This window comes from Protomyctophum bolini (assembly GCF_963924005.1).
Source record: "Protomyctophum bolini genome assembly, chromosome: 15".
Lineage (NCBI taxonomy): Eukaryota > Metazoa > Chordata > Actinopteri > Myctophiformes > Myctophidae > Protomyctophum > Protomyctophum bolini.
In genome coordinates, this window is record NC_137876.1 from 19953053 (window position 1) to 19960316 (window position 7264).

Consider the following 7264-nt stretch of genomic DNA (forward strand, 5'->3'; position numbering starts at 1 on the left):
TCCTATACATGAAAGACATTCACCCAATGAGTGGCTGCTGTTCCTATATATGAAAGACATTCACCCAATGAGTGGTTGCTGTTCCTATATATGAAAGACATTCACCCAATGAGTGGTTGCTGTTCCTATATATGAAAGACATTCACCCAATGAGTGGTTCCTGTTCCTATTTATATGAAAGGACATCCACCCAATGAGTGGCTGCTGTTCCTATATGAAAGACATTCACCCAATGAGTGGTTGCTGTTCTTATATGAAAGACATTCACCCAATGAGTGGCTGCTGTTCCTATACATGAAAGACATTCACCCAATGAGTGGCTGCTGTTCCTATATATGAAAGACATTCACCCAATGAGTGGTTGCTGTTCCTATATATGAAAGACATTCACCCAATGAGTGGTTGCTGTTCCTATATATGAAAGACATTCACCCAATGAGTGGCTGCTGTTCCTATATATGAAAGACATTCACCCAATGAGTGGCTGCTGTTCCTATACATGAAAGACATTCACCCAATGAGTGGCTGCTGTTCCTATATATGAAAGACATTCACCCAATAGTGCTGTTCCTATATGAAAGACATTCACCCAATGAGTGGCTGCTGTTCCTATATGGAAGACATTCACCCAATGAGTGGCTGCTGTTCCTATATGAAAGACATTCACCCAATGAGTGGTTGCTGTTCCTATTTATATGAAAGGACATTCAACCAATGAGTGGTTCCTGTTCCTATATGAAAGACAGGCACCCAATGAGTGGTTCCTGTTCCCTATATATGAAAGACATTCACCCAATGAGTGGTTGCTGTTCTTATATGAAAGACATTCACCCAATGAGTGGCTGCTGTTCCTATATATGAAAGACATTCACCCAATGAGTGGTTGCTGTTCTTATATGAAAGACATTCACCCAATGAGTGGTTCCTGTTCCTTATATATGAAAGACATTCACCCAATGAGTGGCTGCTGTTCCTATATATGAAAGACATTCACCCAATGAGTGGCTGCTGTTCCTTATATATGAAAGACATTCACCCAATGAGTGGCTGCTGTTCCTATATGAAAGACATTCACCCAATGAGTGGCTGCTGTTCCTATATGAAAGACATTCACCCAATGAGTGGCTGCTGTTCCTATATGAAAGACATTCACCCAATGAGTGGTTGCTGTTCCTATATATGAAATACATTCACCCAATGAGTGGTTGCTGTTCCTATATATGAAATACATTCACCCAATGAGTGGTTGCTGTTCCTATATATGAAATACATTCACCCAATGAGTGGTTGCTGTTCCTATATGGAAGACATTCACCCAATGAGTGGTTGTTGTCGGGCAACCACACGTATGCCCTCGATCCGATCGTACAACAGTGTCACACAAGCGTACGTATCAAAAACAGCGTCACGTGAAGAAACATGTACAGTGAAAGTGGTTAAGTTTGTCTGTGGGTTTTATGAATAGTGAGTGGCTTATCGTCGGTATCAGCCGGTAACACGCGGGAGTCAGTCCCCGTTACAATGTGCTATAGAGTCCAAGGGGGGAGTCCCTTGTGGTGCGCGAACGCCCTCTAGGGGGTGTGTGACATAAAAATGGTGATGGCGGTTTTATGGTGTTATTTAACACAAACGGCAACATCTGGTACTGTACTAACTGTTGTAAGGAGATGTATAGAGCAGCTTCGTGGCTCTCAGTGCAGTGACATTCTGTGATTATTTGACATAATCGTATTGAAAAAAAAAAAACATTTTCGGCCAAATACAACGAGACTGAGCGTTGGGGGTTGCGTCAGCTATAGGTCAGGAAGTAACAGGGGGTGCTATAACGCTATTGTTACTGCTACTGAATTAGTTAGATTTCAGCTAGAAGCAGACTGTATCATTATATGAGTGACTGACTGTCATAAACTATATACAGAGACACCTCCCTGACAACACAGAGAAAGCTTCTTTATATTTGGACCACAACGCTTATATGGAACGATTTTAAGATGACCCCATGTTATTCTCCATAGAGCAATTATACTTCGTGAACCAGGGGAATCGAGGGGACGAGCGAGCGACGTCAGGACGTCGGCGCGCTATAGTTCCTCGTTCTTCATCCTAAAGAAGAGATGGGTTTCAGACATCCGTTTATAAAAGTCTGTATCTTCTGCAATGTTCTATTCTCCCAAAGTCTCTGAACGGACCCACGAGAAGGACGCATTTTACATTTTCTCGTGAGGACAAGGAAAATGGTCCTCACTCACTTAATGTCTATTTCGCCAATTCTATAGCTTGACAAACCGAATAGTGGTGCACCACTCATCTATTGAACTCAACGGACGCTATACCGTCCTATTCTTTTCATTTGACCATGGAATAGCAATACAAGTGAGAGCGGACACACGCACGCACACACACACAAGCACGCACGCACACACACAACCCTCCCCCTCATGCCAGTTCCCTCCCCGGCGTCGTGCACAGGGGGGTCAGTCACATCACGTACGCCTCCGCTCTCCGCTCTCCTCAAGCACTCAACACTCAGTTTAACCCCTTACATGACGACGACGACTACATTCTGTGACTTGAACTGAGATGTTGGCAAATTGCAATCCATTAAAAGGTCAAAGCCATCAGGCATTCCTTTTAGGAAGAAGAAAAAAAAAACAAGACTCGAGGTCCTTGCAGACACGCTAACGCGCTATTTTCGGCGAACGCTTTCCCCTGCACAATAACATGAAGAGGCGCTAGTATAGCGCCCTGAGGGACTCCACTCAACCGTACAGGGTTTATGTATAGAAGAGCCGTCACAATTACACATTTAAAGGAGAAGGCTTTCTTACCTTTATTTGTAGTTGTTACGTCCCCACCAAAGAGGTCCAGGTGTCATTTTGTGCAAAGGAGCATTATTGGCTATTTCCCTACCATAAGCTCTCAATGAATTTAATTGCATTGAATTGAATGGGCCATTGGGTTTTTGTGCTAATTCACTTAATTCCATCACTCAAAAATAAAAAAAATTGTATTCTCTCTTTATAATGTAAATAGTATCCCAAGCGGCACACTTTACTACTTATTTTGATGGAAATAAGTGAATTAGCACAAAAACCCAATCCCCATTGAGGGCTTATATTAGGGGAAATAGCCAAGAATGCACTTTTGCACAAAATAACACCTGGACCTCTTTGGTGGGGACGTAACAACTACAAATAACACCTGGACCTCTTTGGTGGGGACGTAACAACTACAAATAAAGGTAAGAAAGCCTTCTAGCATGGAATTCTACTTTAAGTTGACGATTAACTGTTACACAAACAATTGCAATTAACGATTTAATTGTGAACTTGTGAAAAAACATTGATACAAAATTAATTTCTGTTTGCCTTTTAGGCTTAGGGATTTCTACGTGGTTCAAATCCCAACGGTCCGGTGCGGGAAAGAGATGTCTACGTTTACCGCATGATCACTTTCAATCGCCTTTCTACACACCCGGGCACTTTACCAACTAGCACTGGATGATTGCACTCCGATCACGTGATCCCCCCAATTAAAAAAAAAAAAAGCCCCCCCCCCTTCCCCCTTCCTGAAAGCAGGATGGGAGGCAAACTCCGTATTGTCACGTAATGGCGGCTCAGAGACTCCCATGATGCAACTCAGGTCAACAGAATCGCTGCATACCAAGCCCGATCGTGTCTGTGCAGTGCAGGGTGCTGCACCTCTCATCTGATTTATCCCTCTCTCTCTTTGTTTCAGGGAGGGGAGGGCTCTCTCCTGTGTGTTTCAGCCGAGGGGTTGTGTGTGTAATATGACCCGAGTGTGACTGAGTGTCTGTCCGTCAGATCTCTGTCTCCTTTTTTCTTCACATTCACACAAAATAACCCTGTATCGTCCCTCGGCGAGCGGTTATTTCTTTATCATGATGATCAACGCCGGTCAGATGGAACATGGCACATGTGCTGAGAGTTGGGCAGGCGTTGGCAGCAACACTATAACCGCCTCACAACGGTCTTTCCACCTCGGAGGAAAAAACAGCAGGCGAACTCGGCTAGCCGAGTTGGAACGATACACGGCGTCTGACATAGAACCGCTCCTAATTAGGCGTTCTGTTCAAGAAGAGTATACGTTACTACAAAAGCAGGTGTTACATGAAGGTATGCTGTGTGATTCTCGCTATAAGAGAACATTTACTGTCGGCCAAGGAAAAGTTTGTTCGTCCAATGCTATCATCGTATAGCAGTGAGGGCCATGCAGTTAATCAGAATCGATAGCAGTCTTTGTGTTAATATTATATTGTTACAATGATATATATTGTTATATATAGTGGAAATAGCTGATCTACAAGCTTAGAAACGCGTTTGCGAAATGGCACGTTGTACATTTGTTTTGCTTTTTTTGTTTGTTTGATTATCTTCCAACATGTGGGAAACGATTATGACGATTATGGAAAATATTTGCGATTATCTGCAGGTATAATAAAACTGCGACTGGATGATTATGCATGGCCTATTTAAGTGGTTAAAATCCTGAACGGATCCAACTCTACAGGGAGAATGGGACATTGAATTCAGTAAAAAATGAATAAAAAGAGAAAGCCAGAGAGAGAGGAAAAAACAAGTGATAAAATTAAAAAAACACACAGCGTATAGCAGTAAACGCTTCAGAGCATTCTGACACACTCTCTGGTGTCTGACGCCGTGTGTCAACTGGCTTATTTGACTTCCCTTTTTTCTCCCCCGGATACATTTCTTCGTCTGCTGGGAAATGTTAACCTTTTTTTCCCGGCCCACGGGGAAAAGTTAACATTTACCACATTGACACGTTCACTGAGAAACATGCGCGCGCGCACGCACGCACACACGCACGCACGCACGCACGCACGCACACTTGGGACGAAAAAGTGCAATAGAAAATGGGTACGCTCTCAGAGTTACATAATATATCTCAAGGGCTGTAACTATATACTTTTCCCTGGGGGTCCCTGGGGGTCCCTGGGGCCACACTTTGAGAACCCCTGACATATGGGGGAAACTCCCTGTATACAGTATATGCATATTTGAATAATATAATCTAGATTTGTGTGGATGAAGTCTTGAAAGTAAATGCGGAATATTCGTTGAGTGTTCTTCCGAACACGACACGTATGAAGGATATAGGCACAGATAAGCTTTGAGCTTCAGCCTATTATATTATATGCCTTTTCGATCAACCAGAAAGAGATGTTTCTGGATTACAGTTTTCTGTATAGTTTATTGATTGGCTGCAGGCGGCAACTTCACTGGTATACTGTACCTATATTTCTTTTTAAATGTGTCCACCGTAACACTTTGACCCCCCCCCCCCCCCCCCCCCCATTTTAACCATCAATGGCTTCCTTTCTGAAAAATAACGTTATTGTAAAAAGATTCACGCGTTTAGATATTGCTATTTACAATGAGAAGCGGACGGGAGCTGGTGCCACTTGGACCTGCAGGGACATACAAAATGGACTACAAAATAGACATACAAAATGGACTACAAAATGTATTTGTACTTTTACTGCACTATATTCATGAAAATGTTTGAGAAACATAGGTTTTTCAGAAAACTGTCAGGATTTATTGTTATTTTGTAGAATCGTCCTCAGGTCTAAATGGGTTAAGGAAACAAGAATGACACGCGTGTATCATTAACTGCCAGGTGAAAGAAGCACTTTCCGTTGTGCATCTGTCCCCCGTTTTATTTTTATTGTATAATTCTTTCTCCCCCTATAATATTGTATATATATATATATATATCAACGTGTATGTTTCTCTGGACGTTGTTTCCGTTAGTTCTTTGTCTTTTTTTTGTCGGTTCAATCACTGTGTTTTGTTGTGTAGCTCCAGTTATCTCATAACATTAGCGGCTGTTGTGAGGCACTCCGCGTTAACCGAGATTCTGGCAGTTAACACTTCCGCGTTGCGGCCTTTCAGGGCTTAGGAGGCACTCCCACTGGCTTAGGCGGCGTTTCAGAGCATGGGTTCAGACTCTGGGGCGGCCAATCATGACTACTATAGGTCGTCAAAGCCAACCCTGAGCGGAAATGGGTCCAGGTTTCATCCATGGCAAAAAAAAACGCTCTACAACAAAATTTTGATTTTAGTTTTAGTCATAGTCTCTTGAATGGATTCCATTTTTAGTCACATTTTAGTCACCCGGAATGTTTTAATGTTAGTCTAGTTTTAGTCGACTAAATGTCATACGATTTTGTCGACTAAATCTACAGTTGATTTAGTTTACTAAAATGTATTTTGGTGGGCGTTGATGCTATCGTAATGACCGTTTTTATACACTTGCTGAAGATAGCCGATCTACAAGCTCACAACGCGTGGCGCTGCAACGCGCTGTGAGCTTGAATCGGCTATTTTCAGCATGCAACCAAGTGTAAAATGACTTATACTGGATCTCTTGTCCACTAGTGCCTTCCTAACGTTTTAGTCCAGTTTTTTGGTCAGTATATTTAGTCTTAGTTTTAGTCGTCACAGCTTAGTTTTCATTTAGTTTCCATTTAGTTTTCGTCAGTGGAAAAAAGGTAGTAGGCCGAACATTTTCCGTCTTAGTTTTAGTCGAGGAAATCAACACTGCAGACAACAGACAGACCCACGCATGCCACACGACTGCCAGGCCTTATACAAGCCTTCCTACATTGTTCCTCACACAAGTTCAGAGCATCCGATGGACGCTTCATTATGCGCACACACTTCAGCACCATGGACAGCGAACGTGTCATTTTGGAACCCCACTTCAAACTATAACGAGCAATACTGTCAATTATCTGGAATGTTTGGGGGGGGGGGAAATAGCACGGCAGAGCCCTCAGTTCAAATACAAGTATAGAAATTAATTCCAGCACAGCAGTCCATCGGTTGAAGTATAGAAATTAAATGTCAAGTACACTATTTACATGTCAACAGGGGGCATGCAGGTACCCGCCACAGACAGGCAGGCGTGGAGAGGATCTGAGGACATTTTACTCAGATACTGTATACTGAAACTTTTTCACGCCAAGGACCCCCACATTGGCACTCATCAGCCCGCAGACCCCCATTTGAAAAGACATGCCAGGGACCCCCCATATAAGAGAAGATTATATTTTTTACGGCTCTAGCCCTTTATTTTCAAGGACCCCCAGTTTGACATGCATTAGTCTACGGACTCCCCATGCAATGGTATTTCTATCTTCTGGGACCCACAACTTACATTGTGTACAGATGGAACCAAATGGACCCTTTGGTTATACCTTTCTATCACTCTCAGAGCT